At 42.7% G+C, this 18,238-nt stretch overlaps 1 pseudogene; it reads left to right on the top strand.

The window, feature by feature from the left end:
* The window catches only part of LOC129379977 (gamma-aminobutyric acid type B receptor subunit 1-like), an 85,968-nt pseudogene that overhangs the window by 2,376 nt on the left and 65,354 nt on the right, over positions 1 to 18,238 (top strand).

Genomic DNA, 18,238 nt, shown 5'->3' with positions numbered 1-18,238 from the left:
GTTTTTAGTCTCAGTTTCAATAAATTGCGTTTGGACTGAAAGGTTTGCTGAAGTTCTGCAGCTGCAGGTTTCAGAACAGAACCGACCGGATCAGAACCCTTCTGACTGGAGGAAGAGGAAAGATTCTCATTTTAATGAATAAAACTCCAATTCCCTGCGATGTGAATGTGAAGGATTGGGTCATGACGTCATGACGGTGGGCGGGGCTTATGGGGCCTCCAGGTGTAAATAAACAGTTTTTAACATAAATGCATCAGAAAACCTTTCAGTAAAAGCTCAGCTGCGTCACAAATATGGAGGGAAATTATTTGGTTCCATACTTTGTTTTTTTAAATGTTCTTTTTATTTTATTATTGTTTTAAATAAATAATAATGTGTAAGAAGTGAGACATAAAGAAAAGAGGCAGGTTCATGTTTCTGCCTTCCTCATTATTAAAAGGTTACCTAAATATATACCCTGGAATTTGAATTATGAATATGTTTGAACTAAATAAATAAGCCAACTAGATGTTTTGGCTGCAGTTGAATTATTCAGATTATCCCTGAAAATCTCATGAGTTTAAGAGATAATCTCATGAGATTACAGACAGACATAAAAATGAAGGAAGAAACTTCATATCAATCTAATTTAATGCATGTAATGTATCATAAAATAATTGGTCTAATATGTCATAATGTAAAGTTTTCCTCATGGATTCAGTCGCAGAAGCCAATCAACTCATTCATGAATTTACCTTTGAATATGGAACAATATTCCTGGAAACATTGCGAGGCCACATTGATCCCTGGGAACAGAGAGAGTGAGACGCTGAGAGCAGCAGAGTTACAGTAAAGATGGAAAATGTCCAGTTTGTCTTTCTTTCCTACTTCCTCATTCTTAAACTTTCTTTCTTCCAGATCCAGAAATGGCGCCGATATTGTTTCTGATTATCCTCTGCGCTCTCCCAGCGCTCGTTGTGCCCATGCATAATTCATCAGCGGGAGGTAAGTGGAGTGTGTGTGACGGAGTGTGTGTGTGTGACGGAGTGTGTGACGGAGTGTGTGTGTGACGGAGTGTGTGACGGAGTGTGTGTGTGTGACGGAGTGTGTGACAGAGTGTGTGTGTGACGGAGTGTGTGTGTGTGTGACGGAGTGTGTGTGTGTGACGGAGTGTGTGTGTGTGTGACGGAGTGTGTGTGTGACAGATAGTGTGTGTGTGACGGAGTGTGTGACAGAGTGTGTGTGATGGAGTGTGTGTGTGTGACAGAGTGTGTGTGTGATGGAGTGTGTGTGTGTGATGGAGTGTGTGTGACAGAGTGTGTGTGTGACAGAGTGTGTGTGTGACAGAGTGTGTGTGTGTGTGTGACGGAGTGTGTGTGTGACAGAGTGTGTGTGTGTGTGTGACAGAGTGTGTGTGTGACAGAGTGTGTGTGTGACGGAGTGTGTGTGCAGTGTGTGTGTGACAGAGTGTGTGTGTGACAGAGTGTGTGTGTGACAGAGTGTGTGTGACAGAGTGTGTGTGTGACAGAGTGTGTGTGTGACAGAGTGTGTGTGTGACAGAGTGTGTGTGTGACAGAGTGTGTGTGCAGTGAGTCTTTAACGGACAGCAGATTCCTGAGTGAAACACTGGAATCTGTGCAGTGAAGCTCAAACCAAAACAGCTGGAGTATCTGAGACGTGTCTACCTGAAGACAGATGTCTCTTCCTGTCCCTCCTGCTGTCTCTTCCTGTTCCTCATGCTGTCTCTTCCTGTTCCTCATGCTGTCTCTTCCTGTTCCTCATGCTGTCTCTTCCTGTCCCTCTGCTGTCTCTTCCTGTTCCTCATGCTGACTCTTCCTGTTCCTCATGCTGTCTCTTCCTGTTCCTCATGCTGTCTCTTACTGTTCCTCATGCTGTCTCTTCCTGCCCCTCATGCTGTCTCTTCCTGTCCCTCATGCTGTCTCTTCCTGTTTCTCATGCTGTCTCTTCCTGTTTCTCATGCTGACTCTTCCTGTTCCTCATGCTGACTCTTCCTGTTCCTCATGCTGTCTCTTCCTGTTCCTCATGCTGTCTCTTCCTGCCCCATGCTGTCTCTTCCTGTCCCTCATGCTGTCTCTTCCTGTTTCTCATGCTGTCTCTTCCTGTTTCTCATGCTGACTCTTCCTGTTCCTCATGCTGACTCTTCCTGTTCCTCATGCTGTCTCTTCCTGCCCCTCATGCTGTCTCTTCCTGTCCCTCATGCTGTCTCTTCCTGTTTCTCATGCTGTCTCTTCCTGTTTCTCATGCTGACTCTTCCTGTTCCTCATGCTGTCTCTTCCTGTTCCTCATGCTGTCTCTTACTGTCCTCATGCTGACTCTTCCTGTTCCTCATGCTGTCTCTTACTGTTCCTCATGCTGTCTCTTCCTGTTCCTGATGCTGTCTCTTCCTGTTCCTCATGCTGTCGCTTCCTGTTCCTCATGCTGTCTCTTCCTGTCCCTCATGCTGTCTCTTCCTGTTCCTCATGCTGTCTCTTACTGTTCCTCATGCTGTCTCTTCCTGTTCCTCATGCTGTCTCTTCCTGTTCCTCATGCTGACTCTTCCTGTCCCTCATGCTGTCTCTTCCTGTTCCTCATGCTGTCTCTTCCTGTTCCTCATGCTGTCTCTTCCTGTTCCTCATGCTGACTCTTCCTGTTCCTCATCCTGTCTCTTACTGTCCCTCATGCTGTCTCTTCCTGTTCCTCATGCTGACTCTTCCTGTCCCTCATGCTGTCTCTTCCTGTTCCTCATCCTGTCTCTTACTGTCCCTCATGCTGTCTCTTCCTGTTTCCTCATGCTGTCTCTTCCTGTTCCTCATGCTGACTCTTCCTGTTCCTCATGCTGTCTCTTCATGTCCCTCATGCTGTCTCTTCCTGTTCCTCATGCTGTGTCTTCCTGTTCCTCATGCTGTGTCTTCCTGTTCCTCATGCTGTGTCTTCCTGTTCCTCATGCTGTGTCTTCCTGTTTCTCGTGCTGTCCTCCTGTCCCTCATGCTGTCTCTTCCTGTTCCTCATGCTGTGTCTTCCTGTTCCTCATGCTGTGTCTTCCTGTTCCTCATGCTGTCTCTTCCTGTTCCTCATGCTGTCTCTTCCTGTTCCTCATGCTGACTCTTCCTGTCCCTCATGCTGTCTCTTCCTGTTCCTCATGCTGTCTCTTCCTGTTCCTCATGCTGTCTCTTCCTGTTCCTCATGCTGACTCTTCCTGTCCCTCATGCTGTCTCTTCCTGTTCCTCATGCTGTCTCTTACTGTCCCTCATGCTGTCTCTTCCTGTTCCTCATGCTGACTCTTCCTGTCCCTCATGCTGTCTCTTCCTGTTCCTCATCCTGTCTCTTACTGTCCCTCATGCTGTCTCTTCCTGTTCCTCATGCTGTCTCTTCCTGTTCCTCATGCTGACTCTTCCTGTTCCTCATGCTGTCTCTTCATGTCCCTCATGCTGTCTCTTCCTGTTCCTCATGCTGTGTCTTCCTGTTCCTCATGCTGTGTCTTCCTGTTCCTCATGCTGTCTCTTCCTGTTCCTCATGCTGTCTCTTCCTGTTCCTCATGCTGTCTCTTCCTGTCCCTCATGCTGTCTCTTCCTGTTCCTCATGCTGTCTCTTCCTGTTCCTCATGCTGTGTCTTCCTGTTCCTCATGCTGTCTCTTCCTGTCCTTCATGCTGTCTCTTCCTGTTCCTCATGCTGTCTCTTCCTGTCCCTCATGCTGTCTCTTCCTGTTCCTCATGCTGTCTCTTCCTGTCCTTCATGCTGTGTCTTCCTGTTCCTCATGCTATCTCTTTCTGTCCCTCATGCTGTCTCTTCCTGTTCCTCATGCTGTCTCTTTCTGTCCCTCATGCTGTCTCTTCCTGTTCCTCATGCTGTCTCTTCCTGTCCCTCAGGCTGTCTCTTCCTGTTCCTCATGCTGACTCTTCCTGTTCCTCATGCTGTCTCTTCCTGTTCCTCATGCTGTCTCTTCCTGTTCCTCATGCTGACTCTTCCTGTTCCTCATCCTGTCTCTTACTGTCCCTCATGCTGTCTCTTCCTGTCCCTCATGCTGTCTCTTCCTGTTCCTCATGCTGACTCTTCCTGTCCCTCATGCTGTCTCTTACTGTCCCTCATGCTGTCTCTTCCTGTTCCTCATGCTGTCTCTTCCTGTCCTCATGCTGTCTCTTCCTGTTCCTCATGCTGTGTCTTTCTGTTCCTCATGCTGTCTCCTCCTGTCCCTCATGCTGTCTCTTCCTGTTCCTCATGCTGACTCTTCCTGTTCCTCATGCTGTCTCTTCCTGTTCCTCATGCTGTCTCTTCCTGTTCCTCATGCTGTCTCTTCCTGTTCCTCATGCTGTCTCTTCCTGTTCCTCATGCTGTCTCTTCCTGTTCCTCATGCTGTCTCTTCCTGTTCCTCATGCTGACTCTTCCTGTTCCTCATGCTGACTCTTCCTGTTCCTCATGCTGTCTCCTCCTGTTCCTCATGCTGTCTCTTCCTGTTCCTCATCCTGTCTCTTACTGTCCCTCATGCTGTCTCTTCCTGTCCCTCATGCTGTCTCTTCCTGTCCCTCATGCTGTCTCTTCCTGTTCCTCATGCTGACTCTTCCTGTCCCTCATGCTGTCTCTTACTGTCCCTCATGCTGTCTCTTCCTGTTCCTCATGCTGTCTCTTCCTGTCCCTCATGCTGTCTCTTCCTGTTCCTCATGCTGTCTTCCTGTCCCTCATGCTGTCTCTTCCTGTCCCTCATGCTGTCTCTTCCTGTTCCTCATGCTGACTCTTCCTGTCCCTCATGCTGTCTCTTACTGTCCCTCATGCTGTCTCTTCCTGTTCCTCATGCTGTCTCTTCCTGTCCCTCATGCTGTCTCTTCCTGTTCCTCATGCTGTGTCTTTCTGTTCCTCATGCTGTCTCTTCCTGTTCCTCATGCTGTCTCTTCCTGTTCCTCATGCTGTCTCTTCCTGTTCCTCATGCTGTCTCTTCCTGTTCCTCATGCTGTCTCTTCCTGTCCCTCATGCTGTCTCCTCCTGTCCCTCATGCTGTCTCTTCCTGTTCCTCATGCTGACTCTTCCTGTTCCTCATGCTGACTCTTCCTGTTCCTCATGCTGACTCTTCCTGTTCCTCATGCTGTCTCTTCCTGTTCCTCATGCTGTCTCTTCCTGTTCCTCATGCTGTCTCTTCCTGTTCCTCATGCTGTCTCTTCCTGTTCCTCATGCTGTCTCTTCCTGTTCCTCATGCTGTCTCTTCCTGTTCCTCATGCTGACTCTTCCTGTTCCTCATGCTGACTCTTCCTGTTCCTCATGCTGTCTCTTCCTGTTCCTCATGCTGTCTCTTCCTGTTCCTCATGCTGTCTCTTCCTGTCCCTCATGCTGTCTCCTCCTGTTCCTCATGCTGTCTCTTCCTGTTCCTCATGCTGTGTCTTCCTGTTCCTCATGCTGTCTCCTCCTGTCCCTCATGCAGGCTGTGCCATCATCCGGCCTCCGCGGGACGGAGGGATCCGTTACCGAGGCCTGACGCAGGAGCAGGTACAGAAGGACAGCAGTTACTATGTGACATGAATTATGTGATTTCTGATTTCTGCAGAGGTAATCTGATTACTGGAGACCTGCTGCAGCAGCTGCTGCAGCAGTTAGAGCTGCTGCGACCCAATCACACTGAGCAGAACCCGACGTTCTGGGTCCTGGAAGAGCCAAACTGCAAGAACACAAGAACTTCTGTCTAGTTACTGGTGCAAATATCTCAGCACATATAAAGTATCTAACTTATGAAATACAGGATCATAATCATCATGATATGGGAAAATATCTTGCTGAAGTTAAACAATCTGCAGGGCAACGATTATTTGTATTTTTAAATATTAAAACAATATCGACTTAAAACAAGCTCTTTATCTCAGTGTGAGTCACTTTTGTTGTATTGAGATATTTGAACCAGAAACTCGACTTGGGTTTAGTTTGTTCCTCTCTAGTTTAATCAGTTATGCTGAAATTCAGCCCTTCTTGCTCATCTTACAAGGTTTCATTTCAGTAGGTCCACTTATTCCTCAGGGTTTGTATTTTTGATTGTAAATACCCCCCTGCCCCCCCCCTCCCCTCTGTCCGGCTCTGCTCCAGTTCGCCCATCAGCCGGGTCCAGTGTTCCCACCACCAGCCTCCCAGTATTTAAGCTCCTCTCCTTGTCGTTGTGATTTAGTTCCATGTAAATAATTTTATTAAAAGTCTCGTTAATACGACATGCTGAGGTTGTTTCTGTGGTAAAACGTGTTTCAGTCTCCAGGTTGTGGATGAGTTTTACCTGAATCAGCTTTTCTGCACAGCTGTTTAAAGCTGTTTAAGCATCCAGGGTCAGACGGCTGCAGGTCTGGATTCAGATCTGTAAACACAGATTAACACGTTTTAGAAATATTTAGAAGTTTTTATGCCTGTTATGTTGCAGTAAATGTGAGGATGTAATCCAGAGACAAATCTCTCTAACTCTGCGTTTCCTCTCAGATCCGCAGCATTCAGATTCTGCCTGTGGATTATGAGATCGAGTACATCTGCAGAGAAAACCGGCAGATCTCGGGGCCAAAGGTCAGGAAGTGTTTGCCCAACGGCAAGTGGACGGACATGACGCAGCTCAGCGTATGCTGTGAGTTCATCATTTCTTCAAGGTTTAAATCTTGAATCTGGAGCCATCAGCTGCTGTAGGTTTCAGTGGGTCCAGTTATCTCTGCTCAGAACCACCAGACAATCCTCCGCCCACAAAAACACAGAATCCAAACATTAGTGGATTAGATGTACAATAAAGGAAGTCTAAGTCTATTATTCTCAGCTCCTATCTGGATGAAAAGTTACCAGGAAGTTTTGTCTTATTTCAAATGTAATAAATATTTGCAGCAGAAACTGGACAGAAGCACTTGACAGAATTTTGTGTTTGTGCAGCATCACGGGTCCTCCACCGTGCTGAACAGCGGCCATGTTGTTTCTCAGGAGAATCTCTTCATTACTTTAAACATAAATAACTGATTCTGCTGCTGGCAGAAGATTAAAGGTTTTTTTTGCCAGATTTCAGTGATCAGATTTTGTTTTTTATTCTTTTTTCAAAATTTAAAAACATCATCAAACATGTCAGATAGATAGATAGATAGATAGATAGATAGATAGATAGATAGATAGATAGATAGATAGATAGATAGATAGATAGATAGATAGATATAGATAGATAGATAGATAGATAGATAGATAGATAGATAGATAGATAGATAGATAGAGATAGATAGATAGATAGATAGATAGATAGATAGATAGATAGATATATAGATAGATAGATAGATAGATAGATAGATAGATAGATAGATAGATAGATAGATAGATAGATAGATAGATAGATAGATAGATAGATAGATAGATAGATAGATAGATAGATAGATAGATAGATAGATAGATAGATAGATAGATAGATAGATCGTTCAGATTTCTGGCCCCGCTGAAATCAGCTTTTATTTAGACGAACGTGACGCTTCACTGCTGAGAGTTTTTCCTCCAGGTGCGTCCTGGCGCCCAGCAGCCGGTTTGGACTCGGTCTGAAGCCGAGCAGGTACGATTCCCGTCCAGGAATAGCTGCAGGCTGCTGGCTGGCTCAGAGAGACCAGAGAGACTTCAGGAGCCAGCAGGAGGCTCACATCACCGCCCAGAGCAGAATCCGGATCTGAGTCACATAGGCTCCCAAATGACACGGAAACTTTTCCTGCGTTTCTCCTTCAGCGCCAGGTTCATGGCACAAAAAACCTCACTTCAGAAAATAAAATCCAGGATTTTCATCTTTCTGAATTTAACCCTTGAAGGGCCGTGTCACATGGCATTTTATACCACAGCCAAGTAACTTTTAGCAACTTCAGTTAAAAAATGCTGCATAAATCAAACAGAATTTAACATGATACATTAATATCTTGAAAACAGGTCACTGTCTCTTTAAGGGGTCTGGTACGGCCCTGGAGGTCTGTCCTTAGATGGGTCAGCTCCCCCATCAGCTCTAACGCACTGAAATAAAGATGGCTGCGTCACAGTTTGCTGTTTGTGGAAGCTAGTCTGCAGGGTTCAGGGTTTTATTCTGCAGCTGCAGAATATGCTGAGTTTATGAAACCATACTGAATTAAATCTGATCTGAAAAACACAGAGGACTTTCCAAATAAAACTCTGTGAATGGAAACATTTAGTCTGACAGCTGGAGCTCAATAAACGATAAAATAATAGAACTAGAAGATGTGATCATTCAGATCCACTCAGGATTTTATCCTGGTTCTGTTCAGGCAGTTCTGCTCGGTTCTGTTCGGGTTTCCAACCTATATAGGGAAACCTGCAACACCTTTACTGTGAAAACCCTTGGGGAAGTGTTGAGTTCCTGCTGAGGTTTGGACAGAAACCAGCATCACTGGAGGCTGAAGTCCTGATGATCAGATGGATATTTACACATTTTACCAAAGTTTCACTGATGAGTTTCAGTCATCGTGTCTCAACATGCAGCAGCATCGTGTCTCAACATGCAGCAGCATCGTGTCTCAACATGCAGCAGCATCGTGCAGTATCATGCTCAAGGTTTCATTTTTAGTTCTGAGGATTTTGTGAAGGAGAGAAACTTGAAGAATCATCAGAAGGTTCTGGATTCGTCCAGCTCCTCCTCGGTTCTGGATCTTCTCTCTGGAGGAGTTTGGCTCTCAGAGCTCTAGTGAAACAGGATTTTTGTTTTGTCTGCTTATGTAAGAGCGCAGGCTGCAGTGTGCTCACACACTTTGTTGGAGCGAACCCGACAGCTAAACTGAATTATTTTCCTCCTCTCTGTCAGGCAGTCAGACCAGAGCAGCCGAGCGCCGCTGATTTCTTTCTCCCTCCTGCTAATTTTGTCGTCTTCCTCGGTTTGTGTCTGAGTTTTGGCTTTTATCCCGTTTGTGAAGCTGACAGGAGCCCAAACCTGTTTGGAGGAAACGGTCTGAACTAATAGATGGATTTTCCTGTTTGCTCATTTATATTCAGCGTTTACCTGCAGAGTGTTTGAGTCTCCAATCAGAGGCAGAGCCTCTCCAACAGCCAGCACTGTCTGTCCACCGTCCATATTAGGTTGCCATGGTTAACAGGCATCGTTCTGGACAATTATCTGAGAAATGATTTGCAGCATAAGAAACATTTTGTGTTTTCTCTTCTTTGGAAAGGAACTGATCAGAGGAAACATCTTGTAAGTTTTACCTCCGGCCTTCTGCTCTGCTCCCCCTCAGTGCTGCAGTGCCCCAAGGTTTGGACGTCCCTGGAGAACGGCAGGGTGACGGCGCGGCCCCCGGGGCCCCCGGCGGAGGGAACGGTCCTCCACTACAGCTGCAACTCCGGCTTCATCCTGGAGGGCAGAAACATCAGCCACTGCACCAAGCTGGGCAAATGGGACGCCCCCAAACCCACCTGCCTCTGTGAGTGAGTGTGTGTGTGTGTGGGTGTGTGTGTGTGTGTGTGTGGAAAGCAGCAGCTGTTTGATAACATCCTGATAGCAGATTTAAAACTCAAAATTCAGATTTTTTTCCTTTTGTGAACGCACCAATCAAAAGCTAACCAGGGCACCACAGCTCCAAAAGCTAATTCATAAACAACACTGTAAAAAATGTTCAGTTAGCCACTTTTAATGAGTGTGAGGTAAAATAAAAGGAGTTGTGACATGCCTCACTGCTTTCTGTATTACTTTATTTACACTAAACCAGAAAGATTTGATTTCTGGAGAATTTAGAGTAAATAAAATAATAGAATAAAATTTTAAAATAAAATAAATGCAGAAAATTAGCAACAAATAAACAGGTCAGAAAATAAATAGTTGCTAATTTATCTTTTGTGACATTAAATAAGAATAAAATCCACAAATGATTCCAAAATATATATAATACAAATATATGTAATATAAAACATATTCTTTAAGTTTCATAGAACAAAACTGCAAAACTTATTTTTTTATCCTGAAAGTTAAGAATGAAACTATAATAAAAAATTCAGATTAATAATAAATATTAACACATTAAAATTTTAGATATAACTTAATAATAAAACTATTTGAATGAATTGAACTGTAAAATCTATTTAAAAAAAATACCAGCGCTGCAAACTTTGGTATCAATTTAATGTTTTATTTTCACTGCATAAAAGATGAACTTGATGGCAGTAAACATTTAAAGTCAATTATTTTCTCTTAATCTTTATTATTTTTTCATATTATTTCATAAATCCTTGTTGTAATATTAGTGACCATATTAGACATTAGAATTGAATCCAGATTCATCAACTGCAACATCAGGCCTCAAATGCAACACCTGCTCTGACAGGAGACAAATAGTCCGACCAATCAGAGCGCGATCCTCTGGCAGGCAGAGAGAGGAAGAGGAGGAAGAGGAGGAAGGCCTGGGAGTGAATGAATCCATAAAGACCGGAAGTTGTTCTGGTTCTGGTTCTGCTCTGCATCCCCAGAACCAGAACCAAGAGAGGAGAAGCAGCTTTCAACATCTATGCACCAAATATTTGGAACAAACTTCCAGAAACCTGTAAAACAGCAGAAACCCTGACTTCTTTTAAATATCAATTAAAAACGCACCTGTTTAGAACTGTTTTTGAAATGTAATATGTAACAATGTATTGTCCATTATATGTTGCATGACTTTGTGTTCTTGTGTTTATGATGTAAAGCACTTTGAAATGCCTTGCTGCTGAAATGTGCTATACAAATAAAATTTGATTGATTGATTGATTGATTGATTCACTTCCGGAACGTCTCATTCTGATGAGAGCCAATAAATGAGGATTTCCAGGCAGAAAGCGAGCGGAGCATGTAGGAAATGTTGGCACCAGTCAGGGTGCCATGGGAACGGTGGTTTTGAGGGTTCTGGACAGCTGGACTGAACATCCGGCACAAATGTTTAGATTCTCATGAAGCTTTAAGGTTTAATTTTAGATGCAGATTCAGGATCAAAACTGTGACGTTTAATTTCCTCCATCTGTAACTGAAGGTAGTTGTTTTTACACTTTTCTGGAACACATTGTGAAGCAGTTACATAATAATTGGCCTCCCGGTGGATCCGCTCCACGTGAATCAGCTCTGCTGCCCCCTAGTGGAGCGGATGAGTCCATGCTGTTTTAATGCTGAGTCATTCATTTCTACTTTTTCCTTTTTCTGTTTGCTCACCCAAGATGACAGAAACTACACAGGTAGGACTCTTTCATTATTTTGAAACATTATTTTCTAATGTATTTAAATATATGTAATTGATCATAAAATATGAAAAAAAGCAATTTCCCTGAAAAGTTTTTCTTTAACTTTATAATCAGCTCTTTTTCTCCAGATGCAACGTAAAATTTTTTATGTGACTTATTTTCTTTATTATTAAATTAGAATATACTTATTTTACACAATTGAATATGTTTTTGTTATTAGAACATCAGTAAATTAATGAAGAAAAAAAAAAATTTCTTCCGGGAAATGATTTTTTCTTCCCTTCTCAGAAGATTTTAACTGGAATCTTATTTTCCCCCAGTTTCTGAAACTTATAATTATTATTTATTATTATTAAAGTTTCATCTCCTGTTTGATTGAAGCGACTAACTGAATTCATCATCTTCTCAACATTTCAGCTGACAAATCTGATCAAACTCTCATAAAACAAACTAAATTAGGTTTAAAGACAATCAAATAGCAAAATGGCTGCAGTGGGGGTTTCTGACATGGTGATATGCCCAGGGTGGGATCTTTCAGGGGGAGGCATGACCTGCAAAAGAAAATCTAGTAAAATTGAAATAAAAAACTTTACAATTTAATAAATTAAAATAATTACATTTCTGCTCAGTTTAAGTATTGGTGTTTAAGAAACTATTGTCAAAATTACATATTTTAGACTTTTGTTATGTAATTTACATTTTTCTCCCCTCCTTATCGCGGTGTCTCGGTTTTAATGGTCCTCCAGAAACTCTAGAAAGGTTCCTGCTTTTAACAGAGCTGCTGCTTTCAATCTCATCTAAATTCAGAGTTAATTAACTTGTTACATTAATGTTTTGGAAAACATGTACATTTAGGAATAATTTATTGTACTGTTTAGTTTTTCTTGAGTAATATTTTTCTAAAGTATTTCTAATCTATTCTTGAGCAAAACGTCTGAATCCTTTGAGAATAACTTCACTGAATGAAGAAGAAACACAAACTGCATGAGACACAGACAGACTGCTGCTTTGTGCAAAATGTTTGTTTTTCTAAATGTAAATTTAATTCATTTATTTTTTTACCTGCTGCGTCATTCAGAAGTTTTTCATTCTGCGCCAACGTAGTTTATTTGCTCCATGGTTGTTTTTAATAATTTGGGAAAGTGTTGCCTGAATCTGTTATTTTATAATTATGGTATCTTTTTTTTCCTTTTAGTCTTTAAAAGAATTTGGACATAACTTTACATTTTTGTCAGTCTGACATCATTTCTAAACATTGAATCAGATTTTCTGACCAGGTACTCGGTGCTGGAGTGACCTTTCAACCTGGCACTGTTTCACTCTTGTTTTACATTTTTTGGGAGCCCATATCTGCCTAAATCAGATAATTATTAAACAAACAAAAAAACAGTGTGCGTCATGAGGCTGCGGTCTGTGTTGTGGCCACTAGAGGGCAGCAGTAATCTTTTAGAAGCGAGAAGAGACAGAAGCTTCTTCTGACAGCTTTTCCAATTAAAGCCTTTTCAGCTGAAGGAAACGAGATTATAGCCCAAGCTCTGAAGTTCGGAAATCATTTGAGAAAGCACTTTGCGTTTCCCCTAAATCCCAACCAGCCCATTACATGAGGGACATAATTGTTCCGCCCAACTACTCCACAAATCCTTCTGATATTACGGAGAAGATGAAAAATAATTTGCTTATTAGTGGGGGAATATTTTCAGTTTGGTTAAATCAATTCCCTCATGTCCTCTCTTAATTGGAATTTCAAAGTTTTAATGGAAATTGTATTCTTATTAGTTTGTTGCTGATCATTGAAGCGGCACTACAGCCACAGATATTAACAAAGCAGCAGATATTTCACAGCTCAGAAGCCTGGGTTCTGGTGGTCCGGTTCGCGGTTTGACAAATCAGAACCTTTCCTCTGAATGTTAAAGCAAAAAATAAAATAAAATGAACAGATGATTCACAAATGGAGCTCAGAAAGTTCTAGCTTCTGTACGCAAACATGAAGAAACAAACATCATCCTGTTAGATTCTCTCATTACAAAAACTTCCTTCAATCAAAAGCAGATAATTCCCATTTAATGAATTTCTGCTCCCAGCTGCATCGACCTGCAGCGTCCTCACAATCAGACCAACGTTGGTGACATCATCACTCATCGTCAGGAAGTCGTACACATTCATGGGTTTCTCCTGAGTGTATGGACAGAAATGAGTTTAAGTTTAGACACTCCACACCAAAGCAATGCAAGAATTGCTGCCATTCTGTGCAGGGCTCAGAAAGTGTGTCAGGAAAACATAACATTGTGCTGTATTTCGTTCACGCCTCTTAAAGGTGTTTCCACACCTGACGGTCTGCTGGACTCGCTTCTATTTGGAACCAAGACTGCAGCTGTGGTTCACTTTCACACTGGACTGAGTCAAACCAAACTTCACCAAATGAACACCGTCGAAGTTTAACGGTTTCAGGATTTTATTTGGACAAGACCAACAGACTGATTCTCTCCACCAAAATCAAAGTAAAACTACAAACATCACCTTCAGTCAACAGTCCAAGATCCATCCAGCCGGTTTTCACCCACAGCATGTTGTACTGCAGGCAGCATGAGGATCCAGATCCTCCAGTTTTGCACCAAAATCTTTCCAACATAAAATTCAGACGACATTAATGAGCTGCAGAGGTTTTTCACACTAACAGATGACATTGATGACGATATTAAACGTTAAAGGGCCCAATACTGACTCAGCTCCAGACTGAAAACAAAACCATTAGTCACAGCTCTTTGTTGTTGTTGTGGCGCCCCCTGGCGGCAGGGGCCCTCCGTAGGTTTCAGGCGGGAGATAAAAAGGTCTTTGGCTTTGATAAAGTCTGGAAACTTTTAATATATAAAAAAAATGTTTTTGGAGTTTGTAACCAAAGATTCTTCCACTCGGTGTCTAAGAGTTACAGTTAAATTGTGGAGCAGGAAAACTGAATATTTGCATAAATGGCTGTTTTGTTTTTTGTTTTTGTTTTTTTAAATCAGCAAAATGATTTCTAAATCAAACTTTAACATTTAGATATTGGCGAAGCAGTGACGTCACTCGGTAATGGCAGTGACGTCACTGCCATTTCTACCGACAATGTCAGCAGAAAACGAGTGATTGTTTTCTGACATCAGCTCTCTCATGTCGTTGACGTGGATTTTGTCGCCACCAGGTGGCCAAACTCAGGCATTTCAACGGTTTCATATACGGACAGAAAAAGTATAACATTGTTGAAATCAACATTTTTACAATTTTTGCTAAACCTGAAAGCATTTGGATCTTAAAATAGTGGAATATTCTAAATGTTGATTCATTTTAATAATTCCTCCATGTTGATGTAACTAAAGCAGAGCCGGCCCAAGGTATCAGTGAATTCAGACTTTAAAAATCCTTAGGTCTGTAGATCTAAAATTTTAATTAAGATGTTAATGTTTAATATTTTTTATATTAAAAAACAGTTTCTTGTTACCATAGTAACAGTCTGACACTATGAGTTGAATCTTTTCTAAGTGTCTGAGCTCCAGCATGTCGGTAAATAATGACCAGATTGGCTGAATTTGCTTCTCCTCAATGATCCCAGTGACTCTAGATCGAATCGCCTTCACTGACGCAGATGACCTTGAGTCAGACTGTCCTCAGGTCCCTGTTTGACCTTGAGCCGGCCCTGCCCAGTAGCCCATGTCGTCCCCTCAGTGCGAGCGCCGAGACGAGCAGCACTGAACCTACAATGCAATCTTGACTCGACAGACTCGACAAACAGATAATTAACAAAGCCGCTGCGCTCTGCTTCCACAAATAGACATTTCTGAGCGTCGGCTCGGACCTGACCTCCTTCTCGCGTGGTTCCATCTCCTCGCCGTGTGCCATCGCCACCCACCTACTGGCTCCTCAGCGGGAGAAAGGTTAATACCCTCTCCTGTCGCTGCCTCTCCGGATCGGTGGCAGAAAGACTCTATATTTGCTCCTCTGTTTCACTTGATAACTACTGCGGGTTTGCAGGGACGGAAACATAAAAATAAAGCAAATAAAGAAAATATATAATCAGCTTAAGTCCAAGAAATCTGCTGCTAATGCAAGAAGAAAAAGCTTAAGATGATTTCAGTTAATAATCTACTAACTGTTCAATATGGAGCATAAAAGACTAAATCCTTCCTCTTTTTCACTTCCCACTGAGGGAAGTTTGCAAATGAATATTTATTTTCAGGAATCAATCCATAATAAATACAACGAACATCAGTTGGTTTAGCGCCGCGCTCAGAGGAAACGCTCCGGGCATCGAACCTGTGGCTGCGCATCCATCCACATTGGGAGCAAAACGCTTTCAGTATTCAGCTAATGTCAAAAAAACAGCAAGTTTACAATTGTGTTGTTTCCATGAAATAAGAAATAAAATCACTTGTCGCATTAGTTTGTTCATGCAATATAATTAAAAAACAAGCCGTGACATCATCATCCTGCCACTTCCTGTTGTCTTCTTTGTCTTTTCTGCCAGTAGTAACTAATCACATGACCCAAGGACTTGTCAAAAAATGTGTTTTTTTTATTGCCGTATTTCGCCGTATTAGCTCCATAGTGTCAATCTCTCCAACTGAACAGCATTAAATGAATAAAATATCTTGACATGTTATTTTAATGTCAACAAAGGCACTTGCTGTTTGTCAGAATAAAAGTACTTCCTGGTCTCTGTCCTGCTGACCAAACTGTTCTCTGTGCATCTTGACTGCAGATCAAAGATGCTAACTCATGATGTCACATGTTAAGTCAAGTTTTTAAGATGATTTTTGGCTGACAGAATATAAATTGTGTTCGAAGCTTTTTAAGGGAGTTGGATTTTTGCGGGGCTGTTAAAGATATCGCTTTGTTCCTACGCATTTATTTTGAAGAAGCCAACATGAGGAAACTCATGCTTGGTGAGGGATTGATGACTGGACTAAAGCCGTATCAACCGGAGAACCTCTGACCTGCTGCTGCGTCGTTTGGTGACTTCAGAACCGTTCTGTCCTGTCAGCAAATAAAATCCTCAGTACAGATTTTCTCCTAACACAAAAATAAATGTTTAAGTAATTAGTGCAGCTCTTCCTCTAAAGGCTGGATGCTCTAATATGAAATATGCAACAGATTCATAAACCTTAAAACCCAGAACCGTCTGTCCAGGTGTTGAACGCTGGTTCTAGATGTGTTGGCTGGTCCTAGATGGTTCGGTTGGTTCTAGATGTTCCGGCTGGTTCTAGATGTTTCGGTTGGTTCTAGATGTGTTGGCTGGTTCTAGATGTTTCGGTTGGTTCTAGATGTTTCGGCTGGTTCTAGATGGTTCGGCTGGTTCTAGATGTGTTGGCTGGTTCTAGATGTGTCGGTTGGTTCTAGATGTCGCTGCATCGCCGTTCTGAGTTTAGAAGCTTCTTTTGCCTCAGTAATTGAATTTAGAGTTCAGGAGTTTATCAAACGGATAATTTTTCTTCAACAGTTTTTTGAAAACAAAGAGTGAAAAAGCAGCAAAGACGTAAAAGAAAAGCTTGATGCAGATTTTACCGCGGGTTGCAGGGAGAGCAGGAATGTAGAGACGCTGCGTGTTCAGGAACCTCCAGTTAAAAACATTCGCATCCTTCTCTCAGTGGAACCCCACAGCCGGTCCAAAACCAATTCCCCGAAGCAAATTAAGGACAAATGGAAGAACTGAGCCGAGACGCAGCAGAACTTAATTAAACCGACAAACAGGGTCAGTAGAACCGCTCCAACAAAACCCAGAGGGAAAACCGGAAAACTGAGCCGAAGACCCAAAGATTCAGGCCGACGGATCAGACAGCAAGATGACTGCAACCACCAGAACCTTCCAGAACCACCAGAACCTTCCAGAACCACTAGAACCTTCCAGAACCACTAGAACCTTCCAGAACCACCAGAACCTTCCAAACCACCAGAACCTTCCAGAACCACTAGAACCTTCCAGAACCACCAGAATCTTCCAGAACCACTAGAACCTTCCAGAACCACCAGAACCTTCCAGAACCACTAGAACCTTCCAGAACCACTAGAATCTTCCAGAACCACCAGAACCTTCCAGGAATGAGGAGCTAAACTGGCGCTGGTTTAATTCCAACATCAGTTCAAATATTCTTTCACACCTTTAACTCAGATATGATCTGTTACCGTCTCTGTTAAGTTCAATGTTTGAGAATCACATGTAGAAAAATAACAAAAAACGTATTTCTTATTTCAGTCCTTTGCTGAAATAACGCCAAACTTTTTCCTTTTTATGTGAGGAAAAGCTCTGAAACATTCCTGCAGGCAAAAACGGAGTCAGAGTTCAGGATGAGGTGAAAACATCTGCAGATCAAATTTGTTTGTCATACTTTGATGTTTCAGATCGCAAAACAGATCTGAACACGCAGCAGAGAAAATAAAGTAAAATAAAAGCTGTGAAGTCATCGGAGGAAACTAATCTGTGAAAAGAAAATGATGTAGTTCTGCTTGGCAAATCCTTCATCAACAGAGGAATTCAGACCAAGTCAGCGCAGAACTGAGTCTGCGCGGGGGGCGGAGCCAGCGCGGGGCGGAGTCTGCGCTAGGGGCGGAGCTTGGGTGGGGTGGAGTCTGCGCTGGGGGCGGAGCTTGGGTGGGGTGGAGTCTGCGCTGGGGGCGGAGCCAGCGCGGGGCGGAGCCTGCGGGAGGCAGAGCTTGCGCGGGGGGCGGAGCCAGCGCGGGGCGAAGTCTGCGCTGGGGGTGGAGACAGCGTTGGGGGGCGGAGCCCAAAGTTACCAAAAAGCAGAAAAACAAAATGTTGTTTTTTCTCCAAACCGTTAATTTCCACAGAATATTTATTAATCTGCTCAACTCTCTGGAGTACATAGATTTAGATTAGAAATTAAATGATGTCAGTTTATTAACCGAACTAAAACGGTAAATCATACAAACCAAACTGGATGCAGCAACTAGTGGGGGAGGAGGATCCTACTCTGTCAGAGAAATTTATATTTTATTATATTCAGTAATGATATCATAAAAAAGTTAAACCTGTAGCATTTAAAAGCGTTCTATTTTCTTGTGCTAATTTGCTAATATTGAAACAAATGTTTTGTCACCTCACAGCAA

This window comes from Poeciliopsis prolifica, unplaced genomic scaffold (assembly GCF_027474105.1).
Source record: "Poeciliopsis prolifica strain line A6 unplaced genomic scaffold, Auburn_PproV2 SCAFFOLD063, whole genome shotgun sequence".
In the NCBI taxonomy this organism is placed as follows: Eukaryota; Metazoa; Chordata; class Actinopteri; order Cyprinodontiformes; family Poeciliidae; genus Poeciliopsis; species Poeciliopsis prolifica.
This window is presented reverse-complemented; position numbering and strand designations above follow the sequence as displayed.